The sequence below is a fragment of the Notolabrus celidotus genome, chromosome 9 (assembly GCF_009762535.1).
Source record: "Notolabrus celidotus isolate fNotCel1 chromosome 9, fNotCel1.pri, whole genome shotgun sequence".
NCBI lineage: Eukaryota > Metazoa > Chordata > Actinopteri > Labriformes > Labridae > Notolabrus > Notolabrus celidotus.
This window is the reverse complement of record NC_048280.1, coordinates 33,284,190-33,304,390: the sequence shown is the minus strand read 5'-3', so window position 1 is coordinate 33,304,390 and position 20,201 is coordinate 33,284,190.

The following is a 20,201-nucleotide window of genomic DNA, read 5'->3' as shown; positions in this document are numbered from 1 at the left end:
GGGCACACCAGCATATTGGAGATACTCCTCCCATCTCTTGTTTATCCCCTATATGGGGCAATGCATGTTTCAAGGCAGGGAGAGCAGATGGAGGTTTTAAAATCTGGGCAGATAAAGGTGTACAGAATGTAGAAGACCTTTATAAGGATGGCCACCTTCTTACATTTGATCAATTATGTCAAACATATGACATTCCAGAGAAACATTTCTTTAAATATTTACAAGTAAAATATTTTATAATGTCAAAACATAAACATATTGTGTGTCAACCGCCATTATCTTGTTTGGAGAATCTTACACTCCAAAAATCTAGAGGGGAGAGGTCAAATTTCTTTATTTTATTCAGCTCTTGTAGCACATGATAAGGAAACCACAACTGACAGGCTGGAATCGTGGAGATCTGACCTCCAGGAGGATATACATGGATGAAACTCCTACAATATAAATGGTTGATGAGAACTTATATTACCCCAGTCAAATTGAATCGTTGGTCACCCAACATCCCAGATACCTGTAGCAAATGTTTGGAAGGACAGGGTACTCTGTTTCACTGTGTCTGGGACTGTTCAAAACTACAGAATTACTGGAAGTCAGTCGTACAAACTTTATCTAATATCGCTGGAATGAGTGTGCCTTTTCAAGCAAGGATGTGTGTTGGGTATACACCCAGAGAACTGCACTGTTACCTCAAGACAACTAAAACTCATCGACTTTGGACTCCTGCAGGTCAGGAGGTTGATATCTTCATACTGGAGGAAAGTGGACGTGCTCTCAATGCACATGTGGGTGAAGGAGATGGCATCATGCATTGCATTGGAACGACTTACTTATACTGTCAGGGGAAAGGGGGGAGATTTACAAGAAATTTGATCACCTTTAATTGAGTTTTTCAGATTTTACGAAGCCAATAAATTGAAAAATGGTGCTGTGTGGTGTATTTGCTTATTTTATTTAATTACTATTATTATTTTTTGCCTTTTTTTATTTTTAAATTTTATTGTATTATTCATGTATTATTCTATTGTATTTTACTCATTTTCATTTATTCATTTGGAGGGATTATGTTTTTGGTATAATGTTTATTTTATGTCAATTGTATCATTAGTATTTGTCTTGTCACATAAAACACAATAAATATATTGTTGAAAAAAAAAAAAAAGACTTTTTGTTGCATTGCAATACGAAGCAGTTTTTATCTGTAGAAGTGTGTTAGTGAGATAAGAATATCTGCAGGACCAATAATGACAGGACAGGTGTAATGGAAACCCTCAGCAGGGAATCCCACTTCATCAGGGGGAAGTGGTGATGTGGAGAGAGAATCCCTGTGAAAAACTCCTCCATCAGCCTGCAGTGTTTTTTAGGACACCGTGCTCAGGACATCCTGTGTTCCCTCCATCTCTTTCCGAACGGGCCTCGGTCCAGGAAACACAGGCCCGTCCTCAGGTTCCCATGATTGGTAGGAAAAACTCTGCATTCCCATTGTCATCCAAGGGCACGTAGAAAGTGTTTTGTTGGAGAGCAGGAAGGTCCTCGCATTAAGAGTTGGCACGGCCGTTATAAAACATAGGAAATGTAATTTAGTGTGTTTGATAAAGCTGCTGAAGGTCTCCCCTCTTTCCGTGGAAAAAACATGCTGTAAGTAAACTACTGGGACGGTGAATGAGACACATGCTGAAATGGATGTGTTTAAATTCAACAAGAGCTGTCCTGACTTTTTTACTCTGCAGTGAAACATTTTACAACACGTGTTCTCAGTCTGATTGTGAGAAAATGTGAATTAAATAAGTTAAAAGAACAAACTTCCACTCAGCAGGTGTTCCTGAGCTTCTGATCAAAAATCATTGGCTCCCTAAGCATGCCGATCATGCCATTTAAGCCATATCTTATGCCCTTTTTGTGTATATTTCCACTGTATATTTATGGGAAACAGTTACAGTCCCAGTTAAAATATATATGTATGTTTATCTTCAGCATCTGTCTGTCATCATATTCCCTTGTCCTGTTGGAAATTAATAAAAAGATCTTTTCCTCAGTATTCCTTCACATTTTTCAGAGTTTGTAGTTTCCTCAATACAATAAAGATGATTTTGCACTGACAGTCTTTTGCCTTTTGACACTAATTTGGCCTCCCATATTTAAGTAAAGGAGGACGTATAGTGAGCAGTTGATTATGCAAATATAGAATCCTGAAAGGGTGAGGGGGTCTTGTCTCACCCTGAAGGGATTCTTATTCGCTTAACCACCTGCCAAACCACCAACCGTCCAAGATGGACGTTAGACGAGGTGAACAGGACTTCTGCAGGAATATAGACGTTGACATTTCGGTCCTCATTCAGCTCTCCTTCTTCTCTATGACGTTGACTCACCTTTAAACATAAATGAGTCAAATGTCTCATCTTTGAACATTGTTGCTGTTATCTCTGGACCTCTTCTGGTTTCACTGACTTTGTAGAGATCAGCAGCTTAGAGATGCTCTCTCCAGCTCTGCTGTCTTTGTCTAGATTGCAGGACAGGATGTCGCTCCACTTTTCCCTCTCAGAGATGGTTGGGGTCCAGTAGCTCCTCAGGCTGCTCTCACATCTGTGCCCTCCAGCACAGGACTGCCACCAGATCCGTGTCCGGTCCGTCTCCAATCCTCTGTTGTCCGGCTCCGTGCTCTCTTGTCCGTCAACACCCATTGGTTGCAAGACCGCCGGACAGCTGGAGTGATGTCACCGAGGTTTTCCCAATGTAATCACTGAATCAAGGATTCTCCTCCTCCTCTCCTCATCCATGTTGTCTTTCTGGTCCTCTGAAAACCTCTGACCTGTTGACTCCAGGCCTGGCTCCGCTCATCATGACGGTTTGTTGTTGTAGTTAAGTAAAATACCATCTGGTGATAACACAGAGTGTTTTATTCTGAAAATTTACCCGATGTTTTAATTTTGTTTTGGTGCCTGAATTCCTGTCCCGCTCCATCTGCTCTGTTGAGATTGAAGCGTCATGCATCCGGCAAAGGTAGAGGTCTTGCGTATCTGATCCGGAGGGCTCTGACCTGCCGGATCAGAGACATAGCCAGAATGCAATGGAGCGGGCCCAGTGGAAGTTAACACATTGACCAGAATAGAAACCTATCACACCTGGTGATGGAGCAGAAACAGACCGGACACGGATCCGGTGGAATTTGGCCATAACTTTCATTATTCCCTCTTAAGACCAGCCTGAGCCACACTGACATTTTTACCACAGTGTCAACAGGCAGACGTGGAAAGTGGCGGACTACTTTCTGTGGAATGATTTGATATGACGTGTGTGATCAGGTTGTTCATAGCTTTGCTTTGTTGCTTAGAATTAGTCACCATTCTTATAGGTTTCGACCAATCAGCAACAAGAATTGAACACAGCCAGGCAATTATAAATTGTAACATATACTAAGACCTACGCCTCTAGCTAGCAGGTTAGCATTCCATAGTTCAATTTCCAGGAATTTCTACTTCTCTTCCGTGTCATTTATTTGAGAGTGAAACCAAAAATGTCATGCACACATGCATGTGCAACATCAAAATTAAGGTTTGCTAATAATCTGTAGAGTTTCTGTAGGCCTCCTGCTTCAGAGACTAGACCCAGAACCCTTATAAGAACATCAATCACTTTACTTGAATCGTAAAAAAATGACCATTACCATTGTAAGGAGCGACAAACTACAAAGAACTTGGGGGCCATTGATTTCTTATCAGGACAGAGTCATCAGGGACATGTAAGAATAAAAAATAACTTTGATGCCATGATGTTTCAAACCCCTTAAATACTGAAATAGTTTAAGATAATTTAAGATGAAGAAAACCTCATCAAACTTGTTCCTGGGACCAAACCGGCCACTACACACAGCTCACTTCCTTACAGCAGGTGTTGTAGCTCCAGACTGAAGCACAACATGGAACCACACACAGCCACCCAGACACCCAGCCGGCGGGCTGTAAAAACCACCGGGACCCTGGAGTGGGGCGGTTGCTGGGGTGAGACGGTGACTAAGAGGGGGAGTGAGGGGTGAGAGCACCTTGTTGGGCAGCAGCGAGGGGAAGGAGGGCAGCAGTCTGGATTCTTGACATTCCTGGCCCACAAAGGCAGGATGTGTGTACTGGCCACGCTGCGTCGGACACTGATGGAGGAGCGGGAGGAGAGGGGGGCGGTGGTGGGGTGGAGGGGTTGCCAGTTTGGCAGCCTCCTGCCTGGCCGTGTGCCAACCATTGTTTGTCAGCCAGGCAAACATTTCCAAAACACACGGAGGTCAGGAGTTGTCGGGCGATTCATCACGCTGTTACCACATGTTTGTTTTCTCAGTTTGATATCTGACACTTAAAACCAGTATAGAGAGTCCGTCCCATAAAGTGTACTCAACATATCCTGTCACAAATATCTGTGAAAACACTTCGTTTACAGATACCCAACTTTTCTTCTCTTTTCAGGGCCTCAGACGTGACAACCATGGCACCGAAACCCAGATGAACGACTCCAAATCACACTTTCACAGCAATTCAAAGCATAAACAGGAAGTGTGTGCAGCATGCAGGAAGAGCGCTGTAACGCCTGAGTCGACCACAGGGAACTAAGAAGACACAACAGGAACCAGACAGGACCAACAGCAATGAGTGGATTAAACAGAGTTTACATTGGACTCAAACACGAGCTCATGAAAGGCAAAGTATGAGTGTGTCCATATTAAAAGAAGCTCACAGAGAGCTTACTGGTTTATAGAAGAAACACTCCTCACAGTGTTCACTTTGTAGCTTTTAGCTGTTAGCCAACATTAACAAAATAAACACAGAGATTCTAGTCTGATTATGCCCGACAGAGTCAGGCTAGTTAAAACACTTTTGTTGTTGTTTTTGTCTGGAGAAGGATGAAATGATGCTGCACAAGACGTTCAGAAATGATGTTACTGATATCTTGTAGAGAAGGCACCAAGAGGATACCATCTTGTGAGTTTTATTGGGCTGGCATCCAAATGTGCTGCTGATAAGACAGGTGAGTCCAAATCCTCTTCAGTGAATCCAAATAAAAACAACAAATCTGGACTGTGGTATGAAAAGGGATCTGGTTACTGTTCGTGGTACGAGTATTGACCAATCAGGTATTAGCAGTCTTTGCTGTCTGCAGTAAGTATGGAGAGCAAAAGCAGGCAGAACACATTACACCACAATGACATACTAACTCCCATCCATCCATCCATCAATCCATCCATCCATTTTCACCCACTTATCCAAAATCAGGTCATGAGGGCAGCAGACATCCGACATCCCTCTTCCCAGCAACATTTCCCAGCTCATCCTGGGGGGAATCATGAGGCGTTCACAGGCCAGTTGGGATTTGTAATAACTCCACCAAGTTCTGTTTCTACCATGAGGCCTCCGTCCAGACTGACGCGCCCAGAGTGCCTCAAAAGGGAGGCGTCCGAGAGGCATCCTGATCAAATACCAGCTCCCATGGGCAGTACTCTGATGACGAGATGCTCATCCCTATAAAAAGAAATATGCATTTCAATCTTAGCAAAAGAATCCTGTTGATGCTGTGTTGCAAAGGCGATCAGTGTTATCTTTCCCTGACTTACAGGAACGTATATGAAAATGATTGATCTAACCTCCACTCAACAACCAAAATTAACTTTATGACAAAACTGCACCATGATGGTTTTTTTTCCAGCCTTATAGAGCTGAAGTAAGTTGCACGGGACTTCCACCAGATCCGTGTCCGGTCCGTCTCCGATATGCTGCAGTCCGGCTCCGTGCTCTCTCGTCAAAACCCAACAGTTGCGTTTTCGGAATGCAGCACGAAGCAGGACCGCGGGTCAGCTGGAGTCATGTGACCGAGGTTTTCCCCGTGGTGATCACTGAATCAAGGATTCTCCTCCTCCTCTCCTCATCCATGTTGTCTTTCTGGTCCTCTGAAAACCTCTGACCTGTTGACTCCAGGCCTGGCTCCGCTCATCATGATGGTTTGTTGTTGTAGTTAAGTGAAATACGATCTGGTGATAACATTACGTGATAACAAATTCTGATTTTAATACAAGTATGATTTCTCCCTTTATTCCACAAATCTGAGAAGAAAAGTCAGAATTCAGACTTTAATCTAATAAATATCGGAAAAATTAATAAATTCTGAAGTCTGACTTTAACCCCAATTTGAGGAGAAATGTCAAAATTCCGATTTTTAAACTTAAAATCTGAGAAGAAAAATAATTTTGACTTTTCCTCAGAAATCTGAAAAAAGTTGAATTCTGAGAAAAAAAGTTTGAAATCAGTATTTAATCAGAAATGTATCGAAAAATCTGTTGCAAAAACTCGGATTTCAGACTTCATTCCAATAAAAGAATAACGATTCTGAATGCCAACTTTTTCTTAGAATTTTGAAAAAGTCAGAATTCAGACTTTAATTTTGAAATCTGAGACAAAGATTAAATACTGACTTTTAACAAGAAATATCAAGAAACCCAGAAATCTGATTTTTAATCTTAGAATCTGAGAAAAAGAATGACTTCTCCCTGGAGTCATGTGACGAGGTTTTCCCCGTGGTAATCACTGAATCAAGGATTCTCCTCCTCCTCTCCTCATCCATGTTGTCTTCATGGTCCTCTGAAAACCTCTGACCTGTTGACTCCAGGCCTGGCTCCGCTCATCATGACGGTTTGTTGTTGTAGTTAAGTGAAATACAATCTGGTGATAACACAGAGTGTTTGATTCTGAAAATTAACCGGATGTTTTCATTTTGTTTTGGTGAAACCTGACTTCCTGTCCCGCTCCATCTGCTCTGTTGAGATTGATGCGTCATGCTCCGGCATCCGGCAAAAGTAGAGGTCTTGCGTATCTGTTCAGGAGGGCTCTGACCTGCCGGATCAGAGACGCAGCTGGAACGCAACGGAGCGGCTCCAGAGGAAGTTAACACATTGACTAGAATAGAAACCTATCAGGACCGGACATGGAGATAAACGGGCCCTCCTCATGCTAGCAACTTTTTTTTGACATGAAGTAACTCATTCAGAGCAGCAGAAAAAAGTCACAATCATATTGTAAAGCTTTTCATTCTGATGAATGCTTCTCAAAGTAATCCCAGTCCCTGCGCAAGCTGCTTCTTTTGAGCTAAAGATCTGGAAACACTGTTTGATGGTAAACACAGAGGGGACTCCTGCACACACAGGGCTCACTTCAAAGTGATGCTTGCTTGTTGTCACAAAATGCTGTAGCTCCACAGCTGATGAAACAGGGCAGAAATGCCTTCATTTAAAAGCCCACATGTTTGTAAGTCTTACCAAGCTTATGTCACTAAAGATAACACAAATTGTGTCCAGAATCTTCTTCTTTCAGCTCTATTGTCACTTCAGGAGCATGATGGGAAAAATCTCCACATGCTCTAGTTACAATCTTGTCCAAAGCACTCTACAAGAAACCCAGCCTCTGTTTAATCTTTAATTCTGGGTCAGAAATGCCTTCCATGGAGGAGAGAGTGAGACTTTCTCTTGAAGGTTAGGCGCACAATTTACAGGAATACCACTGGCAACCAACATGTCGTTATGCAAGCATGCTTGTGTGGTTCAGCGTGGAATCAGCTGTGTGTGAGTGTTTATGTGTTGATATGCAGTACGTGTGTGAAGCCCCCAGTCATGAGTCATGACACCGCCTCCACAGGTTACGTCCGCGCCACATTCCTCATGCTGGTGTCCTTAAAAAGCTCCTGGTACACTGCAGTCATCACTCATCCCTCCTTTACTCTGAATGGGCTCCATTTTCCCCTCCATACTCATAATGTCTGTACTGTACACACTCATACTGAACAGCCGGAGCTGGGCACCAGCAGAGTATTAGATTTCATAGATGGGTGTGAGCAGATTATGTCATGAGCTGTGGTGCGTTCAGATGCACATGACTGGCAGTGGGCATCTGCAAGTCAGCCGCCTGGTGCCTGCAGACAGAAAGCCTTTCTTTATGTTCTACATCTAGTTTTGTTTTCTTACATGAAGGCTTAATAGTACATTTAAAGATTCAGTTTGATTTGAATTTATTATTTAAACTTAATCCCAAAACTTGAACACTGGCTTTACTTCAGTCTAGTCTTAAGCTGTTCAGGGAGCTGAAGAGATTTGTTTTTCCAGAGCTCAGAGGTCAGGTCTTTCTTAAAAGCATCTTCAGCATGTGTCAACTTTGGATGTACCAAGCGGCAACCTCCATTCTTAAATATGAAGCCCCTACGGTAGTGCTTAAACTGCAGTTCATCGAGTGTCCACTAGAGGCTGGCTGCAGAAACACTAGAAGCCACATACACACCAATTCATAAAAGAAGATCTTTACAGCAATAATAACAGCCTGGTTCAAAAACCAGTTTAGGTCTGTATAGTTCATTTCTCTATCAGCACACACTGTACAAGGTGATTTTTTTATGGCTTGTTGTTTTTTAAGATATTAAACTTACAAGTTTTGCTCAGATAAGAGCGTGGCTGACTTGATTGACAGGCGGGAACTCTGTTGCTGTTAGCAAGGAGGCTAAAGGTCCGCCTCTTTACCTCACACTAGCTTGGACGAAGTTAGGTCGAGATCAACATTTCCAATTTGGCCCCGCCGCCGACGATTGGCTTCAAAACAGCGCTTCAGGAACTGATGGGTGACATCATGGATACTACGTCCAATTATTCTACAGTCTATGGGATATAGAGTTCATTTGAAAACTATGATGCAGTTCCTCATGTGGCCACTTGAGGTTGTCCCCAAAAGTGAGTCACTCCTCTTAAGGTGCAATACGACCAAGAGTTCTGGGGTCTTTCAGCTGCCTGAACTACATTCTCCTGAACTAAAAGGTTCCTGTGCCCCCATTGTTGTCTGCGTTTCGACCGCAGTCTGAAGTCCCGGGTAGATTGTGCAAATCAGGCCAGTGATGTATGGAGAAAAAATATATATATACTACACCATCAGACCAGTAGAGGGCAGTAAAACAAAAACGAATGCCATTCATCACAGATGACACCATAGAAGCAGTCGGACTGGCAGGTATCATTATGAGCAACACAACAGTTAGCCTGTTAGCATGAAGAGACTCAGCTGGTGCTGTTTTAGATGGTGCTATATTTCATCACAGATGGATTCACTGAATCAACACGTGAGAGGAGATAAGCGCGAGTAGCAAAGACGTTTCAACACGGCTTTAAAATCCTTTTGAACTCAAAAAGCAGAGGCAGAGATCGGTCGGTGTTTTGGTTTAAACAGCGACCCTGTTAACTGGAGACTTTCAGCCCAACGCATCCCTCATAAACGTCTTTAGACGATCATTAAATATCTGATGAGGATATTTTGAAATCTTAATAAAAACTAAACTAGTTTGCATTCCCAGGAACTCCCTCTGTGTTTCAACAGCTGTGTAAACTCCACAAACACTGACACGTTCAGCTGAAGGTCTCCAGTTTACAGGGTCACTTTTAAAACCGTAACACCGGGAGGGATGCATTCGCGGTGGGCTGAGAGAAGACTACTGTTACAAGCTGCTAAATCAAGAGAATCACAGCTTCTTCTTTTGAAAAGTACACACACATACAAAAAAGATAGAACAAATAAAAACTAATGAAAGAAAGAGAAATCAAGTGAATCACAGATGTGTGCGATCTAACAATCAGACACGTTCAGCATTGCAGGCCCTGCCCCCTGAAAGTCCTGGGACCTTTGAAAAGTACCATCCTCCCAACCAGGGGCTTTTCAGGGGGAGATTAACTACCCCTGTAATAAATTTAGACCCTGGGTCCTCCGGTCGAAACACAAGTGGTTCAGGGGTAAAGTCCCTGCGGTCGAAAAACACCTTTAGAGATGCTAAAATGTCAAACTTTACAGCAGAACTAAACTTATTTACAGCCTGCTTTTTGTCCCTGAAGCTTATTTCCCCATTTGTGAAAACTGCAGTCTGTTAAAATAAAATTAGAGCCCAAAGTAACAAAGTGTTTATAAAGTTGAGTCCTTTTGGAAATTTGTTTAGGCAGATATCTGAATCCACTTTTAAACATGCTGTCCTGAAAATGTCTAAAAGTATCTCCACCACCACCAATCTCATTTTGTTGAACTAGATTTTGGATGGATGGGATTTCATGAGCAGAATGAGGCACTTCCACACATTCATTAAGTCTCTGGATGAATACAAGTTAATGAAAAAGTCTGTCCTGCATGTGGTGCCTGCAGGTGTGGCTGTCCTGCAGTCGTATACAAAAGGGAGTCATGATTCGAGCTGGCAGCTGCCCAGGCAGCGGGGCAGAGGGAAGCTGTGGCCTGTACATTCCTCCACAGCATCTAATAGGAGTGATGACAGCAGGGCGCACAGAGCAGCAATAACTGGCCACAGTGAGAGCAATACGAGCAATAACCTGGCCATTGTGTGTCTGGCAGGAGCAGGTGTGCTGCAGGTACTGATGGACACATCCCTTCCACACAGAGGGCCCAGGTGTGCAGCAAGTGGGTTTAAAGGTGCCCTGTAGATTTTACTAAGTGGTTGATCATTTGAATCCAGCAAATAAACAATCTTCATTATTTTTTTAAGCGTTGCATCATATCTTGGTGAGTTATTATCACCTCTTTAGTCAACAAATGCATGAAGTGACCTGATTAGGTGGAGTTTTTACAACAGTGTGCTGAAAAATTGAGCTCCAGCACAGAAACAACAACCAATATGCTTCACATGTGCAATGTGATTTATGGAAGAGGGCCTAGTCTAGACCTCACCTGGAAATGCTAATGGTAGTAACTCACCGGGTATTTCACGTCAACATTTTTTGGGACCCACTCTAAAACGAGATGACACATCGAAAGGGGTTTATCCCGAAATACATTTTCTATTAACATTTCTCTTTTTTCGGTCTGTCTTGGTCGTCCCTCAAAGACACGTCATAAAGGCAGGGATGTTGTTCTCAGTGCTCTCATTGGTCGATGTCACTGTTATCACAAAACAAATTGTAGAAGGCAGAGAGAAAAATCAAACATCCTAGACTTTTTGTCTTAATCTTAAGAGCCAACCCTGACGTGGCCTTTATTGGCATTCACTATGACCTACTACCTGGAATAAATACAATTTTCAGTCTTCAGGGGAACTCCTGCTACAACAGATTTTTTCTCCAAAAGTGAATTAAAAATTTGCCTTTTTTTGTAACTTTATTTCCAGAAAGAAATTTCCCCTATCCTAGTTTTAATCCAGTTGATCTAAGTTGTCTGCAAGCTTCTGATAGATTTCTTTGTCAATCAATCAATCAATCAATCAATCAATCAATCAATCAATCAATCAATCAATCAATCAATCAATCAATCAATCAATCAATCAATCAATCAATCAATCAATTAATCAATCAATCTTTATGCACCAAATCAATACAAATGTTCTCCTCAGACTCTTTCCAAACAGCAGGTCTAGACCGTACTCTATGTTCTATTATCAACAAAGACCCAACATCAAGACAGGATAAGATCCAGTCCCATCTTACAGACAGGACTCAGTCTGATCTCATCTTAATCCACCATGAGCAGAGCACTTTGCAGCATTTAGGACAAACTTCCTTTAACAGGCAGAAACCTCCAGCAGGACCAGACTCATGTTAGACACACATCTGCTGAGACCTACCGTGTTGGAGAGAGGGATAGAGGGAGATGAAGAGAGAGAGAGAAATGATAGTGGTGAGACGGATAGTAGTATTTGTAGCAGCTGGAGTCTGGCACGTCCACAGCAGCAGAGATCCAGAGGAACCTACGAGACAAGGGAGCTCAGGGACTCCACAAAGGTCTATGGTTAGTAACTTTAGTGGGACAGGAAGACTTAAATTAAGGGGCAGGCAGAGAGGGGAGAGGGACAGGATCCCAGTGTGGGACATCCAGTGTTAGGGTAGTTACTCAGAAAAAGTAATGCATTACATATTACTAGTTACTTTTTAGAAAAATAATATATTACTTTACTTAGATACTCTCTGCCAAAAGTAACTAGATATACTACTTTTGCAATACTCCATAAAATGACCTGAGATGCATATGAACTTAAATCTTACATATGTCATCATCAGCACAAACACTAGTTCAAGAAGGAAGTACACAAGATCCACCTCTTATGTTCTTTAATATAATGCAGGCAACAGCAGAGTTGTCAGTCCAAACCATAGACTGTGTAAAATATGGACGTAGTATCCGTGACGTCACCCATCTGTTCCTGAGAGCTGTTTTGAAGCCAATCGACAGCGGCAGCCATATTGGAAATGCTGAACTCAACCAGGCAGAGTGTGACGTAGTGTGAGCCTCCTAGCCAATAGCTATGTGTTCCCGACCAGGAGTCACCTCAGTCATGTCCTTATTTGGGCAAAAACTTGAAATCTAAATATCTTCTGAACCATCACGTTAGAAAGAAATCCCCCCCCCCCCCCCGTACAGTGTGTGCCGTTTTTTGAACCAGGCTGTAAACATGTTTATTAATGCTGCAAAGATCGTCTTTTTCCCATTCATGTCTATGTGGTTTCTGGTGTTTCTGCAGCCAGCCTCAAGTGGATTCTCCATGTATTGAAGTTTATAACGCTTCCGCATGGGCTTCATCGTTTGAGACCAGAGGTTGCCGCTTGGTCCAAACATCACTGGACAGAAAAATGGCTCAAAATAAAGGCTACAGGCACTGTAGGCTTGTCTCAAAACAATAATATTTTAAAACTTGGAAACTCTTGTCACCATTAAAGGTCTGTTTCTTGTTTAAGAACATGAGACAAACAACTTCAAACATGGTGTTTTTAAATACCATGTGTGACAGCCCATATGTTGAGTGAACCTGTTCAGTTTCACTAGCCACAACATCATATGTGTGTCGTCCTTTAATCTCCTGCAGGCAATAGCAGCTTTCTGGTGCTGTAAATTGCTTGGGTTAATCCAGTGTGCTGTCATGCCTAAAACGCTTTTATTGTGGCAAGTCCAAATATCAGCAGTAGTTGACACATACTCTAAACTCTAGGGGTGAGCCCGACTAAGGATTTGCTTAGTCGAATCTGATTCATCAGATTTTGCCCATAGTCGGCGAATAGTCGGATGTTTGTTGTTTTTCCTTATTGACCCAAAGTCTGCATGATGGTGACCGCATGACAATATTACACATAACTCTTTACAATTAAGAGACTCATAGCTTAAAGTAAAGGGGACAACAGAATAATTATAAGCATAAAACTTAGATTTTTTAAATCTATATTGCAAAAACAACGAGGTGATGAAGGAGAGAAAACTCAAATAAGGCCACCATCCGTTAAACATGGAACAACGCGCCGTTATAGAATAAGGAATCAGGAGATATTTAAACAGTGTTCACACAGCAGAGAGCAGCACTGCAGAGGGTAGTTTGTCCAACTTAAGACTAAACATTTGTATAATGTTCAAAATCAAACCTGAACCAGCTAAAGGGTTTTTAAATCTCTTAACAGAACCTTTTAAAACAGTCTTTCATCGCGTCTTTGTCCGCTTGAGTCTTTTCAAACTGTACGTGAGGAAAACCATCGTGTGTACGGGCAGAAGTGCGCTCCTTGCTTTGTTGACTGTAAATCCTGTCTTTGAGAATATCCTCTCTGATGGTGTGGAGGTGGATGGGATGCTGTGGATTGTTTTGTTTGGGTATCCGTCCTTGTTTTGGCCCCGTACAGTTTTTGTGTGGTCCAGTAATCCTTGATCTCACAGCCCTCTTCATGAAGCTGCTCCTCATCTTCATCACTATTTTTTAGGATCAACTGAAGTTTTATTTCCTGACATTTTGAGCTACCATGAACGTAGAAAGATTTAAAGACCAGCTGAGGTACGTCTGCTCCACAGGTCCCCGCTAAATGGGAGAGTCCACCTTTAATTACCAGGGGAGATTTAATTACCACTTTGAGGAGATTTAACACTTCAAGAGCTGTTCTCAGAATTACATTAAATAAGTCTATATTTATATAAAAATAGGATATATGAGACACTATTTTTAAGGGAAAATAATGTAAAATTAGACATTGAGCACCCCCATGGTTTGAATGGAATGATCCATGTTTCATATGCAAATATTTGACTATGAGATTGGCGGTCGACTAAGGCTCATTAGAACTATTTGGGGTCACCCCTACTAAACTCTCAAACGTTTTCTTTAGCTCAGTCTCCACCTTGACATAACACTGGTCGAGGTAACTTGCAAAAGTTTTTCTGTCTGACGGTGGCCGTCCGCTCCTGGTTACCTGTATATTGCCCAGTATGTTGTGAAAAGTCGGTGACTCCACAGTTGACAGGGGAAACATTTCCTCCACAACGTATGCTGCCACAAGCCGATTTATCTCTGTTTTCGCCACCTGTTGGTGTTTAAAATCCAGTCTGGGCTGTTTAACCGGCGTCATGCTGTTATCTTGTGCATCACTCTGGGTCGGGGGGGTCTTTAGCCACCAGCTTTGTATTAGCATGTTGCCTCTGCAGGTGTTTGGACAGATTGGACGTGGAGTTCGTCGCAGTGGAAAGCTGTTTCTGTCCAGGGCACAGTCTACACTTCACCGTCAAATTATTATCCTTTCATGTCACATAGTCGAAGTAATGTGCATATCTCCATGCCTCGAAAGATGCTTTTACCTGGGCGTCTCTATCGTCTCCATTCTCACCCTCCATGACCTCAGGCCTAAATCACAGACACTTCATATGAGTAAGGTCAGAGGGCACCGCGGGGGCGCGCATGAAAAGGGGCGTTTGATTTGTTGTTCTGTACTCCCCTTATTTACACAGTCTATGGTCCTCCCTTAAGGCAGGTAGGTGAAGAGCTTAAAATAACCCATGTAAGGAGATAATTATTTGATTAGTAACGGTAATGTAATTACTACATGAGCAACAATAACGCATTACATTACTGCGTTACAGACTAATGTAATCCCGTTACAGTGCGTTACCCCCAACACTGGTGACATCTTTATGTTGTTATTTGCTCAAGTATATGTTAATAGGTGAGAGGCCAAGTGTGGTTGTTGGTGGCATGAGGGGTTAGCATTGACCTCGATTGGTCTCTTCGTCGTCCAAATTATATGGGACAACCGTTATTTCATGGAGGACTCAGAGCTACTCAGAGCTAGTTACAAGATTTAGGATGTAACCTATGTTTAGGTTTGAACTATCTTAGCTGTTGAAACTCCAAAAACATTTGTAGGGTGAGAACTCTGTCCCAAATTAGATATTAGGTTCAAACCGGGCTACCTTTGCAGACCCCAAAGTACAAGTTCTACAATTTTATAGAGAATCTGTTAACAGACATCATCCTTGATATAAAAGTGTAGATACAGGAAGCCTCAACAAATACAGAAAGAGAGGCACAGCGTTCATAGATACTACACAATCTGTTTGCATGAAAACACACCGAGTACAATGAAGGAGAAGCTAGACTTCAGCCCCAAGTGACAGAGGCCAGAGCCATCAACACAGACGCTGCCTTTCCCTCCAGTGAACCTGAGGTTTCTTAAACTGTACACTGCATATTTAGTACACTAGAATAAACAAACTGGGATTTCAAAGGGACTTTAGTGTGGGAGCTGGCGGCGTTGCACACTGACAGAGCGTGTCCTGTTAGCGGGCAGGGGAAAGGTGGCACCACTACACAGCGCTGCCTGTGATTCAGAGGGGAAAATGTTATCACAGTAAAGCCGTAAACAGAAAACGTTCCAGGGCTCCCCAACGGGAACTGGGACACAAACACATAAAGCTCACTGTGCCCAGGCTGCTGGAAAACCAATGTACAGTCAATGGAAATAAAGTCACTTTCAATATAGAGAGGACAGCACAGAAGGTATTGTATGTTTGAGTTAGAAACTGGCCGGGCTGATTCAACACTGACGTCGCTCATTGAAGTTTCCTTTAGCTAAGTAGAGGATCATTTGTTTGCTCTGCAGCGAGCTGCATGCACCAATACCCAATGACAAATATTCAGTGTTATTGGCGTCTAAATTTAGGCAGGGAGTGTTTGCACTGATATTCAAGTGGATTGAGGTCGTTCATTCAAAGGGCTCTTTGAAACCTCTTCAAGATTTGGGATGTAAACATATTTGGAGGCTCCTGAATCAGCTCGGAGTGAAATCAAAGAACCAAACACGAGGAGACAATCTGCTTTAAAGCTGCTGCTGAAATGTGAAGCTTTGTGATATCAAATAGAGTCTGGACGTGAAGAGAGGAAGGTTTAAATCTGAAGACGACTGGAGTGTTTTTAGACCTCAGGGAGCGTGATGCACCTGGTTTATCAGGGAGGGAGGACAAACACCTCCTTCACAACCTACGTCTTTAGACTGCATGAGTCATTAAAGCAACTTATTTCCACATAGATCATTAAGACCAACTAAAACAATTATCAAATTACACTCAGCTGCACCATTTAACAGCCTTTTACTGCTATACCTGCACATGGAAACTAAGTAGGCGTGAGAAAGCTTGATTTATTAAACAGTTTATTTAAAGGTAAATACAGTTATTACACTAAATTCAGATTTCTGTTTCTGTTTGTTTGGATCCTCGTTAGCTTCAGTACAGCAGAAGTTGTTCTTCCCGGGGTCGGCAGTTTAAATCAGAGTGCTGGGCTGCACACATAAAACATAATTACATCATCATCTGGCAAAGTCACGAAGCGAAGCTGAAACAACCAAAGATGACAGCAGTCTTCAGTGACATCATGGTGCCACCCACAGCAACCGACACATCAACAACATCAACACACACTCCTTCATATACAAACCTCTTAGCCCTCGTTTCAGCAACATTCATCCTGAACTGTTTCTGCTGAGGTCGTTATACAGAGCACATTTAACATACAATATTTCTTCACTCTCATTGAAATCATTGGGATTGAAGTAAGCGGTTCAAATGTTCAAGACTTTTTCAGGGTCAGGATGTAAGGATGGTATGACGACCTTTTTCAGGGTCATATGAAGACTTTCTTCAGGATGGAGACTAAAGGGGGGATATGGCGACTGTTGTCAGGGTTGGGACGTAAAGGTGGGATGTGATGACTTTTTTAGGATTAAGACTAAAGGGGGGGATTGACACCTTTTTTTCAGGGTCTGGATATAAGAGGGGTATATGAAGACTTTTTTCAGGGTCGTGACGTGAGCAGTGATATGTTGATTTTTATCCAGGCCAGGCCAGGACATAAAGTGGGGATATGACAACATTTTCAGGATGGAGACATAAAAATGGGGATATTACTTTTTTTCAGAATGGAGACTTGAGTGGGGAAATGATGACTTTCTTTAGGGTTGGGACCTGAAGGTGGAATGTGACGACTTTTTTCAGGGTTGGTACGTAAAGGTGGGATGTGATGACTTTTTTCAGGATGGAGACTAGAGAGGGGATCAGTGTTCATTTCATTGCTGAAAATGATGACGTAAAATGTTGCTCAACGAACCATTCTTTCATGACTAAGAAGAGACTATGACTAACTTAAGTGCATCACTGATAATAACAACTTTGATGAATGTAAGTTTCCTTTCTGTTAACAAGAAGGTGACGAGACAAAGTGGGGATGTGATGACTTTTTTTCAGAAGGGAGTCTGGGGGGGGGTTAGGTTACTAAGACGTAAGGGAGACATATGCCGACTTTTTTTTAGAATGGAGACGTGACTTTTATCAGGTCTGGGATGTAAGGGGGTGATATGGTGACTTTTTCAGGGTTGGGAAGTAAGGGTGGGATGTGATGACTTTTTCCAGGATGGAGACTAGAGAGGGGATCAGTGTTCATTTCGTTAACGAAAATTATGACAATAAATGTCCTTCAACGACCCATTCTTTCATGACGAAGAAGAGACTATGACCAACTTAAGTGCATCACTGATAATAACAACCTTGACCAGCATTAGTTTTGTTTCAATGAAGAGACAAAGTGGGGATGTGACGACTTTTTTCGACTCACCTTTTATATGACGACTTTTTTTCAGGCATAGACGTAAGGGAGACATGACAACTTTTTTCAGGATGGATATGTAAGGGGGTATGAAGACTTTTATCAGGTCTAGGGTATAAGGGGGGATATGGAAACTTTTTTAAAGGTGGGATGTGATGACATTTTCAGGGTCAGGACGTAAAGGTGAGAAAGTCAACTTTAAAAAAGTTTCCATATCCCCCTTATACCCTAGACCTGATAAAAGTCTTCATACCCCCTTACATATCCATCCTGAAAAAAGTTGTCATGTCTCCCTTACGTCTAAGCCTGAAAAAAAGTCCACCAACCCCCCCTTTTGTCTCTATCCTGAAAAATGTTGTCATATAAAAGGTGAGTCGAAAAAAGTCGTCACATCCCCACTTTGTCTCTTCATTGAAACAAAACTTACGCTGGTCAAGGTTGTTATTATCAGTGATGCACTTAAGTTAGTCATTGTCTCTTCTTCGTCATGAAAGAATGGGTCGTTGACGGACATTTATTGTCATAATTTTCGTTAACGAATTGAACGCTGATCCCCTCTCTAGTCTCCATCCTGAAAAAAGTCATCACATCCCACCTTTACTTCCCAACCCTGAAAAAAGTCATCACATTCCACCTTCAGGTCCCAACTCTAAAGAAAGTCGTCATTTTTCCACTCAAGTCTCCATTCTGAAAAAAAGTAATATCCCCATTTTTATGTCTCCATCCTGAATTATCAGTGCATTTAAGTTAGTCATAGTCTAAACTTCGTCATGAAAGAATGGGTCGTTGATGGACATGTATCGTCATAATTTCGTTAATGAATTGAACGCTGATGATGAGCATGATGGTTCTGAGACGCCAAGCTGTGCTAATACAGGGTCTCTCAGAAAAGTGTTACAATCATCCCTCATCAGACCACCTATTCTATTTCACTGATTTTAAGTTCCCAGAGTGCTGACAATATTAACTGTCACTATGGATGTCATCATGAATATTAGCATAATGCTGCTTCTTGATCCCCTTGCATGCTCTTGGTTTTCTTTCATGTATTCATGCTTCATGTGGTTTTTAACATTTGCTGCTTCCTGCTTGTCTTGCATGCTTGATGTATTTTATGTCTATGGCTCCTCACCAACTCAGTCTTATACTGTTATCTTATTACTTTATGAAGTTTTAAATCATGTTTAATTGTGAGGTGTTATCTGTGTCCATATTATGACTGCAGATGGTTGCAGAAACTAGCCTTTTGGCTAACTCTTGCATATTAACAGAAATGTTGGTTAAAATAAAAACAAACAAATAAAGGAATCACTTTGTCTTTATCAGTGAACCATCTGATTGATTTCTTTTTATTAAAATGTTTCTTTTTTCCTCTGAACATGTCTGAATGAGCCTCTGTGACTCTACACTGACACCTGCTGCTCCACAGAGACCAAACACAGCTCTGTGATATGACAGGACCCAGAGTTTGAAGTCCAGCTGGCTGACACACAAGGGCGTCTTTAGGATCAGACTTTATGGGGGTGCTTAGCTCTTACAGAGTTTGTGATATGATGAGTTTCTTGCAAGTGTTAAAACCTACCTACCTTGGAGATTTCTATTCACAACAGTAAAACTAAATCACCTTTACACCACTGAATATTTAAGAATATGAAAACTGGAATATTTTTGCAAAGGTACTGAATTCGTATACGTACTTTTAGTATCACAGGTATGATTGTGATTCTTACAGGTAAGAGGAGGTTGGAGAGAAACCATGCTGAATAAAAAAGTAATGCACACATTAATGCATCAGTCAGACAGTTAATAACTCTATTATGATATTACTCTAATGGTTCCTAATTAAAAACACTTTTTATATGTATATTATCTGGATCCTTTTCTCACTGCTTTAAAAACAAACCTGTTTTCTGTTTTCTTTCCTAATATAAACGACCTCTGCATTTTTAAACCTCCAGGTTTTTCAGCAAGGGGAGATGTTCCTCTACATCAGGGGTGTCCAAAGTACGGCCCGGGGACCAATTGCGGCCCCAGGTCCATTTATTTATGGCCCCAAGCTTCCATCTTAAATTGTGTTATTTATAGCAAAGAAATTAATCACAGTTTCTTTCTACAAACAAAACTAAAGTCAATCCAGAAACGTCTCAAAAAGCTTCATATGGACTACCTGTCTAAAGCCAAAGCTCTGGGAATTCTGCAAGGCGGCAATAAAGAAGAAACATAAGGACTCTTAAAGTTGACAAGTTTTCAAATTATTGTTTTTATCATGATGTGAAAATGTTCTTGATGAACACTAAAACTTCAGAAGACACAAA